We start from the raw sequence: 23,814 nt of genomic DNA on the forward strand, positions 1-23,814 counted from the left end.
TATTGGGCTCCCTATGGTGGTAGGTGATTGCATCCCTGAGCTGACTTCAGAGGATAACAAAAATCAGCGTCTTTGCGGTTTACGGCACAACCATGGGACGAAAGCTCTGCGCTGGGAAAAATCACATCCAGGCGAGGTGAAGACAAAATGAACCTCGGGGATTTTTACTTCCGGGTTATGACATCACCAGGTAAAATCGTCTGGCGGAAGAAGCTCGATCGAGCATAAATTTCTAGCAAGAAAATAATTCAGACATAGATTCGTCTATAATGTCGGAAGGTGGTGTGCGCAAGGCATATCTAGTCCAGTCTATTTAAAGGGTAATGTCCCGCCAAATACTAAATTTCATGGGATTCACGGTATAGCCGGGGAATCTAACTACTTTGGCGCGGATTTAAATTGACAATTTGAGGCCCATTATAGTGGTTTTGGGGATAAAAACATAAATTACTGAAGTTTATAAAGTATCAACTTTCTTATTACTGAACCGAATTTAATAAAATTCACATGGAAATTTAAGTTATGAAATACAGAAAAACATGAGAGGTATTTAATGCGTGAAATCTGACATTTTCCTCAATAACTCAAAAATTTACAAAAAGATGATGCAATACCTGCATTTACACTACAGATAAAATAAGGCCCGTATGTCAATTTGTGACACAAATAAAGGAACACATATTTGTGAATGTTGGTCATTACTGTAGACCTTGATAAAACCTATAAATTTACAAAGTGCAAACAAATCAAAGCAAACAAAATGACTGAAACTCACAAATGATACCTTAAGTAAAAACATTAATTTCATCCACTGCTATGAGGAAAAATGTAGCTGATTCCACACACTCGATCTGTAGATTTATACATTGAAATGTATGTAAAGTTATTGATTTTACAGATTATCTGTAAATCACCACCTCCATAGACCTGTTTCTGCCATGCAGAGCTTTTATTTGGAAACGTGTCATTAAAATAGCTAAAATAAGAATAAAAAATGTGAAAAATGTCCCGCTCGCTCGATGGAAAATGTGCTAGGTTCTCAAAAAGACAAAACTGGAAAAAAAATTATTTCGCTCCATCTTTTTGAAAAGTTTAGCCTTACCTCAGGAAAACGAAGACATTCCCAATAAAAAGTATGTTTTGTCACAAACCAAACCTTAAAAATTCCGAAATAATTTTTGTTTTAAAGCAGTTTCGTTACTTCATTCAACTTTTTTGTCTTTTAGGTAAATAATTTCAGCTTTTAGACAGATTCTTGCTGATATAGGATTTGTCCATGCGTTAACTTCAATTAATAACAGTGCTTTCGAATCTTTAGAATACATCGTTACGTGAACTATGTTATATAGTGAGTGGATACATTCATTATACCTGTAAGACAACTAGAATAACATTAAATATACGATTCTTTTTTCTAACATTTTACTGAAACAATAAAAATCTGTTTAACAGTACATATTTACCATGGACATACATATTTGTCAGATTTTTTTTTGCATTTTAAAACGTATCTGTTTAAAAAAACAACTCTGTTTTACACCATTTCCTAAATATCTTATTTTGAAGTTGAACTGTGGACGACAAAATAATGTTTCAATACAGGACAATACATTTAATTACAGGTAAAATGACTTCACTTTATAGATAATCCAAGATTGGAATTTAGAAGAAGCAAAATCTGCAATACACGTTGGGACAAAAACAAATGATGTTTGGTAACGTAGTTCATCATTCTATAGTTTGCAGACTATAAAAGCAAAACTAACTGATTTAAGCAAAAAAACTTCAACATATTTTCTCAAAAATTGTCCACATTTCTGGATTTTGATGTCTATGGCTGTGTTTGGTGTGGTCTATGCTTCCGGGAAATCTACCCTTACCTTTTATCTTTTATTTATCTTTGCACTTATTGGGAGAAGAAGAAGAAGAAGAAGAAAAGAAGAAAAAGAAGAAAAGGTTGAGGTAGGTCAATCAATTCGTGCTAATGTTTTTATATATATATATATATAGTACTATAGCTACCCGAATAAAAAGTCAAAAAATATATATATTGAGTATCCTGAATGCCGAATACGGAATGCCTATAGTGCGCAATGGAGATAAAGTGCGCAATGGTGCGAAATGGAAGTAAAGTGCGCAATGGAGTCAATTTTTTTTAGGAATGATTATTTATTTAAAAGAAATATCATTTGAAGGGTAATTAAATAATAATAATTAAAAAGGAAACACAAACATCAAATAATTATATATTTTTACATGTTATTTTTTATATATTTATACTAAGTTTAAACGTATTTGAATGATATATATATATGATGTTAAAAATATACAAACATATGAATTTAATAGATTTGAAAGTAATCATTTACAACATGCTGCAAATCGTAAATGCAGTTTAATTTCATTTTTTCTTAAACAGAAATAATATATTTAAAACAAACAATGCGATGAAAACATAGCAAAAACATTTAGATTCCATACATTTTTAAACATATCGGCTCTAAGTCTTTTTTAAACTTAATAACAATCAAAAAATAATTTTTCTATATCAATATTTCCTGGAGTACAGACAAAGTTCAGAACAACAAACAACTGAACTTAAACAAATAAATTACGTTAGAACAATATATACAAACATTTGATTCTAGAAAGATTCGAACCTATAATTTAACATTTTGAAAAAAAATATAGATAGACAGACAGACAGACATACAGATAACTTCATTTCGCCTATGGTATTATACAATACTACGTTAATAGTTTTATTTCTCTAAACAATTTTCCCAAAAAGGTTATAAATTATATTTTAAACATACAAACACGCGTATTTGAAACTCACTATAAAAACATGCTAAAAGTCTACTAGTTTAATATCAATTGTAAATAGGAAGAATCATATTTAAAAGGAAAAAATGGCAAAAACATGTAAATCTTAATACATCTTTATACAGATAAGATAAGAAATATAAAATGATATGTTTAATAACAATAGTATGGTACATATAAACAAAAAAAATATAATATTTACACACTGCTCAGTAAACACATGACTCTTTATTTATGGCCAAAGGTATATTGTATATGCCGATATGCCAATAAATCTGAAACTATAATGTGTTAACATTTTTCAGAATAATTTGTACTTGTATATCTAAGAAAGGCGATAATACAACTTGGAAAAATCGTAGCATTAGGATATTTAATCTCAAAGCTTACTTAATTACTCTTTTATACATTAAAAGGCATTATATAGCGATAATTAGATCAATAAACACGTGCGCTCTTTCTTGATGTAACCAATTAAAAATAGCGTGAAGTACTTACCAGATGAGTGATTTAATCAGTTAGCATAGGTGTGATAATCCTGATAATTCAATTATACACCTTAATCAGTCGGCAGTTTATTTTTAGACAAAGCACTTTACCTCCATTTCGCACCATTGCGCACTTTACTTCCATTGCGCACTATAGGCGTACCGCGGAAGGAATACGGGTGACGTTTTTTATACCTTGTACTCTCTGTGACGTCATTATGCAGACGAAGTTCGAAGCGAACGCACGTTCAAAAAGGAACAGCACGCTAGTAGCACGTAAATAATCAGCTGATTCACGTTATATTTGGCGGTTCCTTCTGATATCACAACATGTACGTAGTACAGTTAATTGGTTTGGTATATTAACGTAGAAGAAAAGGAATAATGCAATCAAATAATAAATTTCCAGCTGTCAAAACTCATAGACACTGGAGGCGGGGTGGGAGCCTTCCTTTTCCGCCCATGTCAGATGTCGGGCAAAATTCACAAACTGGGCACAGTTTTCGGTTATAAAGCATGTGTTAGTTCAACAAAGAATTTCCTATTATTTAAAAAGTGAATATTGCTTACTTCAGCTTCAAGAACACAATCGACTTCCAGCAATCCTGGTCAAGACAACCAGAGAATATCAGAATTGAACCATGCCTGGCGTTGCACATAGGCACTTGATTTTTTGGGCTAAGCTCCTGCACTGCAGAGCGCGCGCGCGCCAACATATATTGTACCATGTCATGCTCTGTAATTCAACCTACCTATATAAAACGTGAAAAGTCCACAAATCTCCCATTTAAGAAATGACAGATTTTCTCCTGTTACTTAAAAAAAACTAGTAAAAAGGTGAAAAGTCCACAAATCTCCTGTTTAAGATATGACAGATTTTCTCCTGTTACTTAAAAAAAACTAGATAACAGGAGAAAATCTGTCATTTCTTAAACGGGAGATTTGTGGACTTTTCACCTTTTTTATTAATTTTATATAGGTAGGTTGAATAACAGTGCATGACATGGTACAATATATGTTGGCGCGCTCTGCGCTGCAGGAGCATAGCCCAAAGATTGGGTGCCTATGGCGGGGCGTATGTTCTTCGTGACTATTTGATAAACGACATTGTGTCTGAAATCATTAGTCCTCCATCTCTGATTCATGTGGGGAAGTTGGCAGTTACTTGCGGAGAACAGGTTTGTACTGGTACAGAATCCAGGAACACTGGTTAGGTTAACTGCCTGCCGTCACATGACTGAAATACTGTTGAAAAACAGCGTTAAACCCAAAACAAACAAACTAGTTGGGCTAGCCCCTCACCAATGTTTGAGCCTTACTCAAAGCGTTGATTTCTTCATGTGAGGAAGCCATCCAGCTTTATGTTAAGACAATCAAAATAGTTACAAAGTCCTCAGACATTTAAAGTGGATAATAATTTACTGAAAAATACAAACGCATGCTGTTTAACAGTCATGGATGATGGAGAAAGATTCCAGCGTGAAACAAACCTGCAGCAATGATAAAAATGCTGAGTGTAGAAACAAGCAGCTCAAACCATTCTGCCACCACAGAACATGTCTAATGATGATAGTATATCTTTGTATACCACTGATTATACTGTCATGTCCAGGCTCTGTTGGACAATTGGAATGTGCAATACTGAGCCCGGATGAATTTTCTTATTCCTTAGACAAGAAAACGGTGTTAAAAATCTTAACGTAACAGGGGTCCTGAAATATTTTCAGAGTCTACTTGTCCAGGGACAAGTTGGGCCCACAAATCCACTTGTCCGTACCAAAGAAGAACTTGTCCGTACTTTTTAGTTTAAAAAGGAAAGGATCAGCATTATCATTACTAAATAAACAAATAATACAAACATACACTTCTGTTGACTTCTATTTTGACTTGTATAAAGTTTTTATGTTATGACTAGAACCATCCATTTGAAAATATGTTATAACTAGCAAGCTAAGTGACTAGAACATCCACTTGAAAATGTGTTATGACTAGCAAGCTGAGTGACTAGAACATCCACTTGAAAATATGTTATGTCTAGCAAGTTTAGTGAGTAGAGAGTAATTAAGAACACTTGAACACATGCCATTGACAAAAATAATCTCAGTATGCCTAGAACTTCTACCCTGGTCCCATAACATTCACCCTGAAATACTGCACTGGTCTTTCAAGGGTCCTGAAATAAGCTGTCCGAGTTGTTAAATGTCAAAACAATCGACTCGAAAAATTAAGCCACAAATTTTGGCTACTAAACTTTTTTACATAGCGCCAACCTAGCTAATCGATTTTCTGAAAATCAAAAATGAAAGTAGATAATAGGAATCCCCAGACTGGCACTCATTTTCAACTTCACGGTATAATTTTCCAATAATGATCATTAAGTATAGGAGTGCTGTTGTCTACGGGATATATACAACGAGCAAAGCGAGTTGTATATATCCCGTAGACAACGGCACGAGTTGTCTATCCGATTTAGACCACGTGACAGAAAAACTGCAATTATTGAAAACTCTCCTACGCGTTCTATAGAAATTAGGATTAACGTGTTTTTATAAGAGTAATATCATCTTTGTACCGTTAGCGCTTAATTGTCAGTAGGGCATATGAAAGAATGCAGGTTATTTGTATAAATTCAGTTTTACTCAAATACTGGATTTACTAAGATTTAACGTTCATTAACACTTTGAGTCATTTGCAATCACAAAATTAATGCTAAACAGTTAAATATGGATTTCTCAAAAATACTCAAAATTGGACTGCATGCTGAACAATAAGTTTTTGTGAGGAGTTTGCATGTTGGCGAAACACGATGACAGATACGTTGATTCGTTGATTCAAGAAGATAGCCAGGTTATTTATTTATTTATTTAGTTAGTTCTTTTTTTATTTGTTTACTTTGTTTATCAGGATATAGTTAGTGCGTAGATGCTCGTAGGACTACGAATACCTTTTACTATATATCGCGCCCTTCTTGTAAGAATGATGTAGTTGTTTTACTTTCTAACTGGGCCAAGTTGTTCGAAACTTTAATGGACTGTAATTTAGTTTAGTTTAGTTTATACTAATTTGTTTTAGCTCTATTTTGATGAAAGCTTTAACTGTTTAAGCTTATTGTAACCACTCTCGAGTCCGTTTCCTATGAAAACTAGTACTGGGGTCATATGAAAAGTGATGGTCGTGACCCCAATGATGCTCGAACCCACGACCACTGCATTAAGCTGTTAAACTAACCGCCTGTTAAATTTCTATTTATGATACTAGTCTTGGTGGGTGGGAAACACTAATATGATGTTTTAATTTTACTGTAAAGATGGTTTAGTGTTTATAATCCTTAACAAGTGCATTTGATTTTCTAAGTTTTCTAAACTGTCGAAATCTACTGATAAAGTCAATCGACCGTTAACTCAATCGCCTGTTAAAGTTTCGAACAACTGGATCCAGTTGATTACAAATGTAAAGATCATGCTGACATGTCTTTTTTATAACAAGTGAACATAAAAAGTTACAACTGTTGGAAACGTTTCAGTGAATGTGTAAATTACGTTTTTACCCAGTTGGTTCTACACTACAAATATGTAGTTTATTGTAATTCATTTTTATTGATATCTAATAACATGGGGTCATTTTTACAATATTAATATTTAGACGTTGTCAACTGAATTTACCTCCAAGTCAGTCTTATTTTTTATCCCATTGATAACTGGTGAGAATATTGCAAGGTCATTTAACTCCGGCATTAGCCTGTATTGTTAGATGGTAAATTGGCACGAAATTGACGCGTTTTTTGCCCAAGTTTCCCCCGATATATATACAACGCTACTGTTGTATATGAAATATAGACGGGTACAAGTCTGCTTTGCGATTGGCTATTTACGGATTATCGTGGTCTAAATGTAGTAAACCAATCCACGTGTCTATAAATGGCTGCATACATTTTTGTTTTGATAATTTAAGGGTCATAACTAGGGCTGTCATCGATAGAAACGATATCGATGTATCAACGATATTTTTTTGTCGATCGATGATCGATTCCCATTTTCAAAAATCGATATTTTAAGGAGAAAAAAACTACCCAAATAAACACGCAGACCCTAAAAAACAACTAAAGTTCACAAAGTTGTAAACTTGGATAAATGCAAAAAAAGGAGTGAAAGCAAAATAAAAATGAAAGATGTTATTAATTTTTATGTATTTCTTTTACTTCATAAATACAAATACAACACAATCAAACAGAAATATGGAAATTAGGCAATAAAACTTAAAATAGCATTTACAGGAAGGTATATAGTATCATATGAACAAATATGTCGTTAATCTAACTTAATAATCGATATATCGATGTATCGTCTATATTTGTCTTCTGATATATCAGTATCGTCGATACGCCTAAGACCCAATCAATGACAGCCCTAGTCATAACTGATCACAAACAGATTAGATATTGCCTTTAGGCATGCGGAAATCACAGATGGCGCTGATTAGTTTCGTTTTCATAAAATGTTTACCACGGAAATTTTACTTGTCCCCGGACAAGCCAGCTTCTAAAAATTGCTTGTCCGGACCGAGGAATCCACGAATCGGGCAACTCAGGCAGCTTATTTCAGGACCCTGCGTAACCATAGTATTGATAGTAAACGGTTTTGGAGACAAAGAATGTTGAAGCTTGACATTCCTTCTCGATTGTTTTCTGTTTGAAGTTTATTTATCAATGCCACCCCATAAGGTGATACCCCCTTACAGAAGAAAAAGGGCTGCCGCGTACTCTTGCTGTGTACATACAGCGTATTTGACGCGTACATAATGTGTACTGAAATCAAGGGCTTTAAATAGTACGCAGGATATACACCCCACATACACCGATAGTACGTTTGTAGTACACTTTTGACATGCAAATGAGCTCTGCCGCGTACTACTTGCTGCGTACATGCTGTGGACTACATAGTACGGGAAGTACACCGGAGAAATAGTACGTAGCATGTACCCGGCACATACACTTTTCACATGCAAATGAGCCTGCGGTGTACTACTCCTGCGGCGTACATGCTGTGTACTCCTGCTGCATATTACATGCTGTATACTCCTGTGGTGTACATGCTATGTACTCTTGTGGCGAAACTGCTGTGAACAGGTTTTACTGTGCATGTGCAGCCTTTTCTAAATCAAACAAAATTCATAATGCTCAAAAATACCATATTTAGTTTAAAATCAACAGTTTTATCCCTTTTCCAATCATATCGCCCCAATCCGCCCTTATAGCTTATCCAATGAAACGCCTCAATCCGCCCGTGCTGTCTACAAACGATTCGCCTGAAACCGCCCGGATAATGCGCTGTTTAATATTCGTCTTTTTCGGATTGAAAACGACGAAAACTTATTGGTTTAAAAGTTTAATTCGGTTGGGAAAAGTTCATTTTACGATCATGCCCGAGTTTCGCTTTCGAAACATTACTATTTATACAGCAAATTTTGGAAATCCCCAACTCATTTTCAGAAAATAAAATTGTACATGTACCAAAATGGCGGATAGCGATAGAGAATTCTAAAGATTTTGTCCAGAGGATATTTATGAAATTTCACGTCGGGATCAAGATTTAGATGTGGATAATAGTGATATTTCGTCGGATGATTTATCAAGTGACTCCGATTTGTCAGAAATAGAGGAATTATACGCGTGACAATTAGAAAATGACTCGGAAATTGACACCCCTTTGAAAGACCTACGACCATTGATGAATTATAGAAATTTGACTCGTATATTTCATCGAGGTTTGTTAAGGACTTTATTCGTGAAAGCGAACCAAATTTGACTGAAATTTCAAATAGATTTTATAAATTTTTTGACACGATGTTCAATCCATTTTTTTTTAATGATTGCTGAAGAAACCAAATTTTTATTGATACTGCCAGTATACTGGTCGGGCAAGAAATTCAACATAAACAATAATATTTGGGACGGAAAGGTGGATGATGTTAAAGGAAAAAGAAACAACAAATGAAATGCAGACTTTTTTACTCGGTAATGATAAATCATCGGAATCCATAACCTCACGTGGAAGATTTCTGGAGCTCCGATGACCGACTTCGAGTAGTGCGTTTTTGTAAAGTTTTACCAAAATCATGCCTATTCAATGTTGGCCTAAGTTGAAAAATCATCTCAAATAACCGTGATCAGCCTGATCCGACTGACAGTATTGCGACAGGTTATACAAAGTACACATGTGTAGCAGAAATTCAAGAGTCTGTTGACGAAGCATTGATTGGTTTCAAAGGCCGGTTTTAGCTGAAACAGTAAATACCTAACAAACCGACAAAATGGGGACTCAAATCATGAATGTCAGCAGACTCTATATTTATTTACTTATTTATTATGTCTCCCCCAGGAGACATATTGTTTTTGCCCTGTCCGTCCGTCCGTACGTACGTCACACTTCATTTCCGAGCAATAACTGGAAACCCCTTTTTACCTAGAACCCCCAAACTTCATAGGTTGTAGGGCTGCTGGAGTAGACGACCCCTATTGTTATTGGGGTCACTCCGTCAAAGGGCAAGGTCACAGGGGGCCCGAACATTGAAAACCATTTCCAATCAATAACTAGAGAACCACTTGACCCAGAATGTTGAAACTTCATAGGATGATTGGTCATGAAGAGTAGAGACCCCTATTGATTTTGGGGTCACTCCGTCAAAGGGCAAGGGCACAGGGCCTGAACATTGAAAACCATTTCCGATCAATAACTAGAGAACCACTTGACCCAGAATGTTGAAACTTCATAGGATGATTGATCATGAAGAGTAATACCCCTATTGATTTTGGGGTCACTCCATCAAAGGGCAAGGTCACAGGGGCCTGAACATGGAAAACCATTTCCCCATCAATAACTAGAGAACCACTTGACCCAGAATGTTGAAACTTCATAGGATGATGTACATGCAAAGTAGATAACCCCTATCGATTTTGGGGTCACCCATTAAAGGTCAGGTCACAGGGGCCCGAACATTGAAAACCATTTCCGGTCAGTAACTTGAAACCACTTGACCCAGAATGTTGAAACTTAATAGGGTTATTGGTCATGCAGAGTAATACCCTAACGATTTTGGGGTCACTCTGTGAAAGGTCAAGGTCACAGGGGCCTGAACATTGAAAACCATTTCCGGTCAGTAACTTGAGAACCACTTGACCCCGGAATGATGAACTTCATAGGATGATTGGTCATGCAGAGTAGATGACCCCTAACGATTTTAGGGTCACTCTGTTAAAGGTCAAGGCCACAGGGGCCTGAACATGGAAAACCATTTCCAATCAATAACTTTAAAAATCTCTCGACCCAGAATGTTGAAACTTCATAGGATGATTGTTCAATGCAGAATGAACGCCCCTATTATTTTTTGGGTCACTCCATTAAAGGTCAAGGTCACAGAGGCCTGAACATTGATAACCATTCCGATCAATAAAATTGAGAACCCTTGACCCAGAATGTTGAAACTTCATAGGATGATTGAACAGCAGAGTAAAATGACCCCTATTGATTTTGGGGGCAGTCTATTAAAGGTCAAGGTCACAGTGGCCTGTTCATGTAAAATCATTTTTTGGAAATAACTTGAGAACCACTAGACCTACAATGTTGAAACTTAATAGGATGATTGGACATGCAGAGTAGATGACCCCAAATTTTTTTTGAGGTCACTTGATCAAGGTCAAGGTCACAGGACCTGAACAGTGACTTGAGAACCAAATAGCCGAGAGTGTTGAAATTTAGCGGGATGACTGGACATGCCAAGTAGATATCCCTATTGCAGCCAACCATCAGTGTCTTTTTTGACTTTTCGCTCCTGACCCCTATTGACTTCTTGCCTATAGGACTTTGCATTGGGGGAGACATGCGCTTTTTTACAAAAGCATTTTCTAGTTTATTATAGTTTTCATGCTGGCAATCTCATAGCAAATTTTCAAAGAAACATTTGGTCAGGTATCAAACTGAACTATTTGCATATGTATAAAATTTGTTTTAATTTTGTGATTTTTTTTCTTTTAATTTAATAAAAAGTACAAAAAAAATGTAAATATTAATGGGAGATATTGTTTAGTCATGGATATAGACAAACATTGTAACTGTAATGTATATTATACATTTATTCATTTACAGCATATAGTATATATTTTATGTGTTTAATATATAATTATTAATGTATTGCGAGTGTTGTACATTATCAGAATTTAATTGTGCATAAATAATGTAAGTGTAAGATATGATAAAATGGAAAATAAAACAATAAAAAAGGAATTCAGATCTGAGGAAATCAGCAAATATCAACTGAGTGTCAATGACTGGAAATTATTAGTGTTAATTGAGTGGGGATTAAATAGACATACTCCCCACTAAGATCTTAGTAAGTGTCATCTTCTGTAAGTTTATTTAATTATCTCCCAGCCTGTGCATGTGTTGTTATGTTTTTTGCATGGCCTTTGTTACTTTGAATAGTTTTAAGTGACACACCCCATCATTTTTATGTGAATAACTAGCAAAATATTATCATAGGCAAATATCTCTAGTAATGAACAGAATGAAACTTTTTACACAAGCGGAATTTATACCTGCCCGAGGCTATTTGCAGAATACATAACATTGTAATTTCTTCGAATTGGTGATTTTGAACGATAATCGGGTTTTTGTTTCAAAATTGAGAGTCGGGAAGGTTATTAACATTACTCAGCGTAACTATTAGATACGTATTTAATCTTTTGATAATATCTTTTAAGGGCAAAAATATATGTGAATCATCAATTTAAAGTTAATGAATTAAAAAAAGTGTATTTTTTAAAATTCAAAGATTTTTTATTCAAACATGTAATTTAAAATAAAATTTTTATTTAATTTTATAAACACGGAATTAGATCATCGCACATGTATATATCTGATATGCATTAGGCCAGAGTTTTTTTATTTTTCGTTTTACGGGAGCGCCGGTCCTAAATATTGCAAAAGTGGAATAAAATTAAAATTCATTTTCCCGAATTTTATTTTATTTTTTCCGCCGGTCGGTTGTTTACAGCCGCAAAGAAAATAAAATTAGTGTATTTTCACCTGGACGTAATTTCACAGGAAGGGAGTTTAACGCGTGCAAAATCTCGTGTTTTGCTGTACATTTGTCGGCATTAACAGGGTGTAAAATTCCACTCGCCTGCTCGCATCGGCGAGTTAAGTCTGAGTAGGACGAGTGGACCTCGCTGTGTACTCGACCGATCGGGCGAGTGGTTTGTTTACGTCCTTACTTTACCGAAATTCAGAAATTACATCTACAAAACGTCAACAAACTTTGAGATGGTTCAGTCGCTACCTGGATTGACTGGAATTTACCCGCGAATCGTAAAGATATCAAAACGTCATGCCGGTAATTTTCCATTCCACAAGCACGTGTGACCTATCGTAACATCTAATTTACATTGACACGTACACAAAAACCGTGTGCAGTGCATTCATTTTTTTAATATTTTCGCTTCAAGTTTTCAACACCCCTTGAGAAATAATACTTTTTGAATTCTATAATGATTTTAATAAGATATCGACAGAAATGTAGGCAAAATTCTATAAAAACGGTCGAATTTTCAGATAATCATTTGTAAAAATTCAAACAGCGCGATCTTAGTTACTTATTTCTTTCTTAAAGTAAATAAATGATGAATACTAAGGGCTTAAAATTCAGACTTTTGACCAGAAAGTACAAAAAACAGAATAAAAAAATCTTAAATAATGAAAGAGCGGCTGCGATTACAATACATGGACTAAGACGATTTTTGGCAAACAGATTTCTGTTAGTGCGGCAGAATAGGTTACGTGACCTCGTGAACGTAAGTAGAAATGCGATTTTAAAATAAAGCAATGTGATGTCACTGCGGTTTTTAATAAGTTTTAAATGAATCTTTGTACATGTATTTTTTGACCAACAATTTAAAAGTTTTGTAAATTCCTTGAGGGCAAATAGGTCACAGAGGTAGGATATCCACTATAGTAACTATCGTTTGAGACATTTACCTTTTATACGGGATATAGCACATTCGCTTTTGATAACAAATTAAAGAAGAAATTTTTATTGATTTCTATTTCTCAGCAATTTTTAGAACCGATGCGGTACGATCAGACAGTGATATGTCACATGGCGCGAAAACATGACGTAATGTCATGACAATCTCGAGCAAAAATACCGCTTTGATCTCCGCTTCAGATGTCAAGATACTGACACACTTCTTTTAGCTCTTAGAGGGGGTGTAAATTGATCATGAAAACAAGGTCAACATTACTTAGTTTATCACTGAAATACCGATAATCTTTAACGTTTTTTTTCTCTCTTTCTACACGGGTGGATGGACGATGATTGTGTCCAAATTTTTTTAGACACTTTTCAAACTATATATTTTTCCGGAAATAATAATATTGTACATAATAATCCTTTCATAAAAGTGACAGTAATAAAAGTATTAAATTGTCTAAAGATTGTCTTACTCGCATTTTGTTTTCAATAGATTCAACTTACAAGTTTGCCATAGAAAGGTAATACAATATCAAAGGTGCTTTGACATTAAATTTTATTCAAAACATTAGTTGTTTGCAGAACAAATAAATGTTTGTAACAGCAGATTTTTTTTAACATTTTTATTTCAATGGTGACCCCTCACACTTTACACAGGCTTGGGACTGTCTGGCATAAAGCAGCTGGTAGTGTTGGCAAAATCTCAGACAGATGGTCCATTTCTTTTGTAACTTCAATAGAATTCATAAGTGTATAAAGAATAATAAAGAATACTTTTTTATTGGAGACAATATTTTGACAAAAAGTGATTGCAAACTTCAGTACTTGAACTTAGTGTAGTATAAAAAGGTGCAAATTACAGAAGCAACTTCAGTACTTGAACTAAGTGTATTATAAAAAGGTGCAAATTAAAGAGTTAAATGAGGTAAATTTTCAGATTACTTTTTGCTAGATTATCTTTCGTTTTTCATCACTGAAAAAAAAATCTTGCCCTCTGCACTGTGACTGTTATTCAAAGTTATTAAATACTTTATTTTGCTGATAAAATCCAGTATATTATGAGCTGGCATAAACTGTTAAGTTAGCTCGTTAAAGATGATATTGGTGAAAGATACAATAAGTAAATATTATGTATAAAAAGCAGAGGTTACACAGATGAAGATGCAAGCAAACCAAACCACCAAAACTACTACACTACTAGGCCACTTTATACCAGACGTGTTTAGTCTCTACTTGCTGTCACTGAAATTTACTGTGGCTGTTGTAACAGATAAAATAATTTTTGTCTTCCACTTAAATTAAGTAAAACAAGCTTTCTGAATTTTAAAGACTTGCCAGTGTGAGTTACAGTGCCTGAAGCAGTTTATTCACAAGCATGCATGAAAATTTTATTCAATGTTCATCCTGTATAAATGGCTTTTATAGTCTTAAAACATAACAATACATCACAATATTAAATACTGGACACAAACACAAGTTAACAAAACTTGAAACGAAAGTTAATCAAAATAAAAAAAATCTTAAAAAATTCTATTTTATTTTTATTTTTTTCCGAGATGCTCACTTTCAAGCTTTTTATTTTTATTTTTATTCCCTCCTCCCCCTGCTCATTTTTCAAAAATCTCCCGTAAAACGAAAGATAAAAAAACTCTGGCCTTATATTTGAAATTTCTTCACAATGGTGATTTTGAGTGATAATGTGGTATTTGTTTCAAACCAAGAGGTATAAAATCCATTTTTTTAGCTCTTTGTTTCAAAATTGTCAGGAAGCATGTTATTCCCTTTACTCAGCGTATTTTCTAAATACCGGTATGTATTTTTCATATAGGGCAAACTATATGTGTATTTCGGGTATCCTTGAACGAAGTGTCTTTTCAATTTAAAAAGTATTTTAATATTATGGATCTGTGGCCTAGAAATGCATTTTACTTTAAAATGATGTAAATTTCGATTTTGAATGGTAATATATATGAATTATCAAAATTTATAACTTCATGTAAATTTCGATTTTGAACGGTAATATGAATTATCAAAATTTAAATAACTTCATATTCATAATTTAGATTTAAAGTTAAAAGTGTTTAGACAAGAGCCGTAATAATTGTCCCTAGCTGCGGGGCACGTCAGACAATCAGACACTAATCCAATTAATTACCGTAATATACAGAAATACGAGATGTCAGCATTTTATATGACAGTGCGAAAGTGATGCTTGATTGGATTTTTATCATGTACAGATACGCAATAATTACAATAACTGTTTTCATATTTTCCCATTACTTTTAAATGAAGTATATGAAAAAGAGGGACTCGAAAAAAGAGTAAACTGCAAATGTATCTTTTAAACTAAATATTACTTTCAATGTCCATGTGTTCTTTTTACACGTACAATATTCAAGTTTAACTATGAACATGTAGTTCTATATGTTAATCAACTTCATGCTATGAATGTTACATTTTAATGCAATGAATAATTGTACCCCCCCCCCCCCCCCCCCCCACCCCGACAACAAAGTTGTAAGGGGGGGTATACTGGTTTCAGGTTGTCTGGCCGTCTGTCCGTAGATGCAGTCTTGTGCACACCATCTCTCCTTATCCCCTTGACACAATTTAATGAAACTTCACACAAGTGATCAGTACCAACAGTAGTTGTGCATGGGGCATGTTAGGTTCTTTTAGAAAAAAAATTTGCAGAGTTATGGGACTTTGTTTTTTTGTTACTATACTATATACATAGACACAATCTTGTGCGCACCACCTCTCCTCATCCCCTTGACACAATTTAATGAAACTTCACACAAGTGATCAGTACCAACAGTAGTTATACCCCCACCAAACATGTTTGAGGGGGGTATATATTATTATTATACCAGATTTGTTGAGCGCCCTTTTCATATGTAAATTGTAATATACGTTCAAAGGCGCTTTACAGTTAAACATGTGACACATCGCAGATATGTAGGAAAATAACAAAACATGACATATGCAATCACAAAACTGAAACTGAACAATTTGATTAAACGCCTTTTTTATAAAAGATATTTTCAATGGCGTTGTACATAAGGGTGGTTTTCAAAATAATGAAGCTTTTTCTTCTCTCTCACCTTACTTTAATTCAGTTCAGTTTTAGAATGTGTTTTGGAGCAAATTATATCCAAATCAATGTAATCAATAAGTGTGTGCAATTTTATCTTGATGGCTCAAGCAGTTTTAAAGTTATATTAAATTATATAGCCAATTTTGTCCCCTGTGCACCCAAAAAAGTGTGACATTTTATATGAAGTATAGTTTTCAACAGTGGTTTACTTTTTAAAATCATGCTTTATTGTTACAGCTTTGACTTTTTTATGTAACTTAAACTCTGCACATTTAATAAAATACTTCTTTTTCATTACATACATCTTATTGTTACCAAGATTTCACATCTTGTGATGGAACCCCCTTCACAAAAAATAGTGAAAAAAATACTAAATTAAAATGTTGAACACTACAATTTCATAACCTTATTACTTTTCTAAAGTCTTAATGTTTTTCTAAGATCTTTATCCTTTCAGCTGTATAGACACAGTATGATTTTTTTCTTTAATAAATCTACTTTCTCAGAAACTTGATGAATTTCTATACACCTAAAAATGTCCCCTGTGCACCTTTTCAGTTGTTAAGTGTCAGATTTCTTTATTCTTTAAATAAAATGGATTTACTTTATTTTCCTTGAAGGGAGTTACAATAGATACAAAAGCAGGTTCAACTTCACATATTACAGACTGTTAAATATTCACAAAGCCAAAATTGATGTCCCCTGTGCACCCTTTTTTTACAAATATCAATTATCATAGCATTTCAGTAATTTGTGGTGGCAGTTCTATATTCTTAGCAGTGTGAATGCAAAATTTAGGCATTACTTGATAATATAGCATTATATAAGAAACCCTGGACAATTTAAAATTCATTGTTTGCATTTTTTTCTGAAGTTGCCAATTTTCAAGTTTAAAAGTGGAAACATCAATTTTATTGCTTCTTAAGATCTTAAGTTTACCTACATATGTAAATGTTCACTAGTAAATATTGTGTAGTTAAAAGAATTTTACTTACCATTAACATATTCTATGAATAAATATTTTGACACAATTTGTCCCCTGTGCACCCTTTTTAGTAAAATTAAAAAGTATGTATGAATTTCACTATTCCGTTTTATCATGCATGGCATTTTGTCATTTTTCTACTCTGAATAAGCAGTTCATGTAAACTAAATGATTTCAATGTGTTAGTTATGTTTAAAGTCACTTATTTTTCATTTAAAGCATTACATTCTGTTGAATTTTCATGTTTTTGTAGTGAAAATTTTCAATTTTGTAGTTATTTTGTGGAATAAAGTAATTTTTTAATAGCATTTGTCTAAAGTTGATTACCATTAGTCTTTTTATGAATAGAAAACTAATAATGGATGAATATTACACTGATCTTCAGTATGTGTCCCCTGTGCATCTGTAAAATAACTCAATTTTGAGTTGACAATTCTAGAAATTAGAATTACTGGACATTCTTGAAATTTTGCATGTGGTTTATAAACATGCAAAATGTGAGAAACAAATAGGTTTTATAATTATATGTTAGTTATATTGCATTCAGCAACAACTTTTCTAGGTAAAGTTTTATTTTCATGTCAGATTTGTGCAGAAAGGGTGATTTTAAAAACCAATGTCCACAAACATATGATTAAATAAGTTTCAAACCATACACATACACCCATTACTTATCATTTATGTTGAAAAAAAATACCGATATACATATTTCCTTGTCATAAAACCATGCAACATTTTTCATCCATCTTACTGGAAATTCACTGAACTTTCGAATTAAAGGCTGAAATATTTCTGATTGGCATTTCTCAACACTTTCCTAAAGTTATTTCCTTCAACTTTGAAGTATTTGCTATCACAAAAAATAGGTGACCACCATAAAAATTGAGTTTGAATTTTTAACCCCTATGTCACACTTTTGCTTCATTATTTTGAAAACCACCCATAATAATAAAAAAAACCAATAGTTATTACAACAATATCATAAATGAACAATGATAATATTTAAAGCCTTATTGTAACAAACAGCCATGACCACACCCCCCACCCCAAGGTCGTTTTACCCCTATTGCCAATACCAGTGCTTTAAACATCTGGTACGCCCAGACGGGCTGCATATAGTGGTTCAACCTCCCGGTAAATGGTGCCATCATGTACTGTTTTAGATAGAAATACCACACATTTCAAGTGAAACTCAAGTCTTGCGAAAAACACACACATAGAACGTCATAACCCTTAAAATGTGACATGATGAAATAAAAGGTGGATTGTCAATTTAGTTAATTACATGATGAATTGTACAGTTAAGAGACCTTCGTCAGCGACGAATGAATTGCTGTAGTTCTGTATTACAAAAATAATGAGTAGAAACAGTCACAGTTGGTATCTATGTGTTGTAGAAAATTTTGAAAAGGTGTGTTTTGAGAGCTCTTTTGAATGAATTAAGTGATGAATCTTTTCTGAGATTGTCAGGGAGAGAGTTCCATAGTTTTGCGGCGGCAACCCTGAAACTTCTATCCACGTAGGTAACCAGTCGACTTTTTTGTATAGGAGTCAGTTTTGTCGCGTCGCGTCCCGTCCCGTCCCGTCCCGTCGCGTCTCGAAATCTATTATCTCAGTTATTACCAAATGGATTTGATTCAAACTTAAAATACATGTTCCACCTTATCACCCACATCATGTTACACAAGGTGCATAACTCTTGACACTAAGTTTTCATGAATTATGTCCCCTTTTACTTAGAATTTAAGGTTAATTTTGTTGTATTTTCACTATATCTCAGTTATTACTAAATGGATTTGATTCAAACTTAAAATAGATGTTCCACCTCATCACCCACATCATGTGACATAAGGTGCATAACTCTGATACCATTTTTTTATGAATTATGCCCCTTTTTACTTAGAATTTAAGGTTGATTTTGATGTATTTTCACTTTATCTCAGTTACTACTGAATGGATTTGATTCAAACTTAAAACAGATGTTCCACCTCATCACCCACATCATGTGACACAAGGTGCATAACTCTGACACCAAGTTTTCATGAATTATGTCCCCTTTTATTTAGAATTTAAGGTTAATTTTGTTGTATTTTCACTATATCTCAGTTATTACTAAATGGATTTGATTCAAACTTAAAATAGTTGTTCCACCTCATCACCCAGATGATGTGACATAAGGTGCTTAACTCTGACATAAATTTTTTATGAATTATGTCCCCTTTTACTTTAAATTTAAGGTTGATTTTGATGTATTTTCACTATATCTCAATTATTACAAAATGGATTTGATTCAAACTTAAAATAGATGTTCCACCTCATCACCCACATCATGTGACACAAGGTGCATAACTCTGACACCAATTTTTCATGAATTATGCCCCTTTTTACTTAGAATTTAAGGTTAATTTTGATGTATTTTCACTATATCTCAATTACTACTGAATGGATTTGATTCAGACTTAAAATAGATGTTCCACCTCATCACCCACATCATGTGACACAAGGTGCATAACTCTGACACTATTTTTCTTGAATTGTGTCCCCTTTTACCTAGAATTTAAGGTTAATTTTGATGTATTTTCACTATATCTCATTCTGATTGGCTTAGAGCCAAAGGGAAGTAACCTTTTTTTAACCTTTGTACTGAGTTTCTTCCCCTTAAGTTCCAGGAATTAGTCTATTTTTAGAAATCCTATTTTTAGATTTTCAATATTTTAGGTATTTTCTAACTTTTTTATTATAAGTCCTATGTAAAAAGTAAAAACATTTTTCCGTGGTAACATGGGTCGGTAAGACACTTTTTTGTATTCACTTTTAATGTATCTCTAATATTAGAGATTTAATATATTTACTAGTATTACTATACTAGTATTATACTAGTATTACTTATATATGATGAAGTACTCCAAAGTATTTTTAAGATTCCTTATGGTTGCCATTCTTCTGTGACAAGACCGTATGGTGGGGGTATGAGTCACTTCTGTGACAGTTCTAGTTGTGCATGGGGCATGTTAGGTTCTTTTAGAAAAAAATTTTGCAGAGTGATGGGACTTTGTTTTTTTGTTACTATACTACCGTATTTTCCCGAATAAACGCCCCCGGGGACGTTACATTTTCCAAAGAGGGGGCGTTTATTTGAGGTAAAAAAAAATAAAAATGAAAATTTTTATAAAACTAAAAAACATGGTTCAAACCAACTGTAAAGTGTTTCTGTGTTGTTTAATTCCCCCAAAACGTAATTATTTGGCATCCAATTTAATGCAGTGTGTCTTAAAATTATGCATTTAAATACGGTACCTCATGTATTCCGTGACACGCTCGCGACATTACACATTACGTCATCATACCCAAACAGCTGTGTACTCCGATAATATTTTCCTTAGTACATGAGGGTAGCAATACACAATGTCAGTGGTTTGACACGCTGCTTATGTGTCGGCATTTAAATTAAAAGTTATTAAAACTGTCGAAGAAAAGGTTAACATGTTGCCGCAAATTTGTTTAAAGTCGACAGGAAGCATGTGCGCGGGTGGTGCAAAAACAAATCAAAAATGGATTTACCGTTGAATTTTCTATTTGATGATTGGATACGTACCGTACTTAGTATAAACGTTTTGGATTAAATTTTACGGTACAAGTGTGTTTTATTCTTAATACATTGGATACTTACTGTAAATTACTTATTATGTGGACTTATAAAAATAAGGAAGGTGATTTTTTTTTCGTTCTTGTGCGCACCATCTCTCCTCATCCCCTTGACACAATTTAATGAAACTTCACACAAGTGATCAGTAACAACAGTAGTTGTGCATGGGGCATGTTAGGTTCTTTCAGAAAAAAAATTTGCAGAGTTATGGGACTTTGTTTTTTTGTTACTATACTATATACATAGACACAATCTTGTGCGCACCACCTCTCCTCATCCCCTTGACACAATTTAGTGAAACTTCACACAAGTGATCAGTAACAACAGTAGTTGTGCATGGGGCATGTTAGGTTCTTTCAGCGACAAAAATTGCAGAGTTATGGGACTTTGTTTCTTGTTAACATACTATGTACATACAGTCTGCATATGCAATCTTGTGCGTGCCTAATCTACCAAACCCTTACACACAATTTAATGAAACTTCACACAAGTGATCAGTACCAACCCTAGTTGTGCATGGTGCATGTTACATTCTTTTAGATAAATATTCTGCATAGTTATGGGACTTTGTTTTTTGTTACTATACTGTATACATACAGTCTATATACGTACAGTCCACATAATTATGCAATCTTGTGTGCGTCAAATTGCAATGTACTGTGTCAGTGCATGCGGGGGGTACATTCATCACTTTTAGTGATAGCTCTAGTTCTAGTAGAGTTAGTGAAAATTAGTATTAAATTGATTAAAAATAAAATATCTTATATTTAAACATGTTATTCAAAATAACATTTTTATTTAATCTCACAAAGTAATGACATTAAACACGGAATTAGATATCTAATTCAGGGACGTGTACCTGTTTATCCTGTGTCATCAATACACATGTACTAAGACGGGCAAAATTTTCCAAATTAGTAAAATCAGTGATATTCAAATGTTTAGGGAAGCAAGAAGACATAAAAATAACTTAAAAATAAACTCATTGAAAGAAAAATTAACTTTTCTAGTTTACTTCAAGAACTTAATAAATGTTGTGAGATGAGTATAAATATGAGAATATATCATTTAAAAAGACCATGTAAAGCTTAAAATCTGTCATTTCCTACAGAAATCAATAGAACTTGGGATCAAAAATAGTAACTTATTTCAAACGCTTAGGGAAGCAAGAAGATCATATTTTATTTTATTAAAAATTATATTGAAAGAAAGTGCAAATATTGCAGATTACTTCAATAACTTAATAAATATTGTCTGATAATGCTTTTGATGTCATTTGATGTGTTAAAGCTTTTTCCCTTCTATATTTCAATAGGCGTAAATTGACCGATACTGGCTAATCGACACACTCAATAAGCTGTTTTCAGGGGAGACAGTTTTGTCAATAAGCCAGCAAATTGACTTAGATTTCTGGGTATGGATCCTGTCCGCCGCGATATATTAAGTTCACAAGACAGAGTGTCCAATAAAAATTGCTGGTCAATATGATAAAATAAGATGAAAGTCCTCCACCATTTGGCTTAAGTTTGAACAAACAAAACGAGGGTCATGATGACCCTGGTCCGCTCACCTGAGTAATATGAGCTACATGTTTCAAATGTCAAACTGATGCTAAAATATTAAGTAGGTCAGTAGGTCACATTCATGGTCATTGAAAGTCAGTTTAAGATCACCAGTAGGTCAAGGTCAAAGTCAAGTGACTCCTAATTACTTGCGGTCATCAGGTAATTATAATAAAACAGTCTAGGAAATATGATCAGAAAATTTTTAAAGTATTTTTTCCTATATAACTCATATAACAAGTGACCCCCGGGGCAGGGCCTCTTTTCACCCCAGGCGCATAATTTGAAGATTCTTGTTAGAGAACCACTAGGTAATGCTACATACCAAGTACGGTAGCAAAGGCCTAGGCCTTGAACTTTCAGACAAGATTTTTAAAAAAAAATTCCTATGTAAGTCTATGTAAAACTTGGGACCCCCGGGGTGGGACCATTTTTCAACCCAGGGTAATAATTTTAACAATCTTGGTAGAGGACCATAAGGCAATGCTACATACCAAATATCAAAGGCCTAGGTCTTGTGGTTTCAGACAAAAAGATTTTTTTTTTTTAAATTCCTATATAAGTCTATGTAAAATTGGGGCCCCAGGTGCATGGGGCCTCTTTTCACTCCAGGGTGATAATTTGAACAATCTTGGTAAAGGACCAACAGGCAATGCTACATACCAAATATCAAAGGCCTAGGTCTTGTGGTTTAAGACAAGAAGATTTTTGAAGTTTTTTCCTATATAAGTCTATGTAAAACTTGGGACCCCTGGGGCAGGGCCTCTTTTCACCCCAGGGGCATAATTTGAACAATCTTGGTAGAGGACCACTAGATGATGCTACACATCAAATATCAAAGCCCTAGGACCTGTGGTTTTGGACAAGAAGATTTTCAAAGTTTTCCCTAAATAAGTATGAAAACCATGTGACCCCCATGGTGGGGCCATATTTGACCCCAGGGGGATATTTTGAACAATCTTGGTAGAGGACCACTAGGTGATGCTACATACCAAATATAAAAGCCCTATGAACTGTGGTTTTGGACAAGAAGATTTTTTAAGTTTTTCCTTTCGGTTGGCAACCAGAGTTCTGCTTGGAATTCAATTCTTTGAACAATTTTGAAAGGGGGCCACCCAAGGATCATTCCTGTGAAGTTTGAAGTAATTCTGCCCAGTGGTTTTTTGAAGAAGAAGATTTTTTTAGAA

General features: G+C 33.9%; 1 protein-coding gene across 1 annotated transcript in view; it reads left to right on the plus strand.

The window, feature by feature from the left end:
* The first annotated feature begins 3,526 nt into the window (after positions 1 to 3,526).
* LOC123536531 (uncharacterized) overlaps positions 3,527 to 23,814 on the plus strand; it is a 65,742-nt gene continuing 45,454 nt past the window's right edge. Inside the window, exon 1 of the mRNA XM_053528520.1 lies at positions 3,527 to 3,646. The gene's annotated coding sequence lies outside the window, so the exon portion shown is untranslated. The remainder of the gene's footprint in view (positions 3,647 to 23,814) is intronic.

The sequence above is a fragment of the Mercenaria mercenaria genome, chromosome 17 (assembly GCF_021730395.1).
Source record: "Mercenaria mercenaria strain notata chromosome 17, MADL_Memer_1, whole genome shotgun sequence".
NCBI classification, from domain to species: Eukaryota; Metazoa; Mollusca; class Bivalvia; order Venerida; family Veneridae; genus Mercenaria; species Mercenaria mercenaria.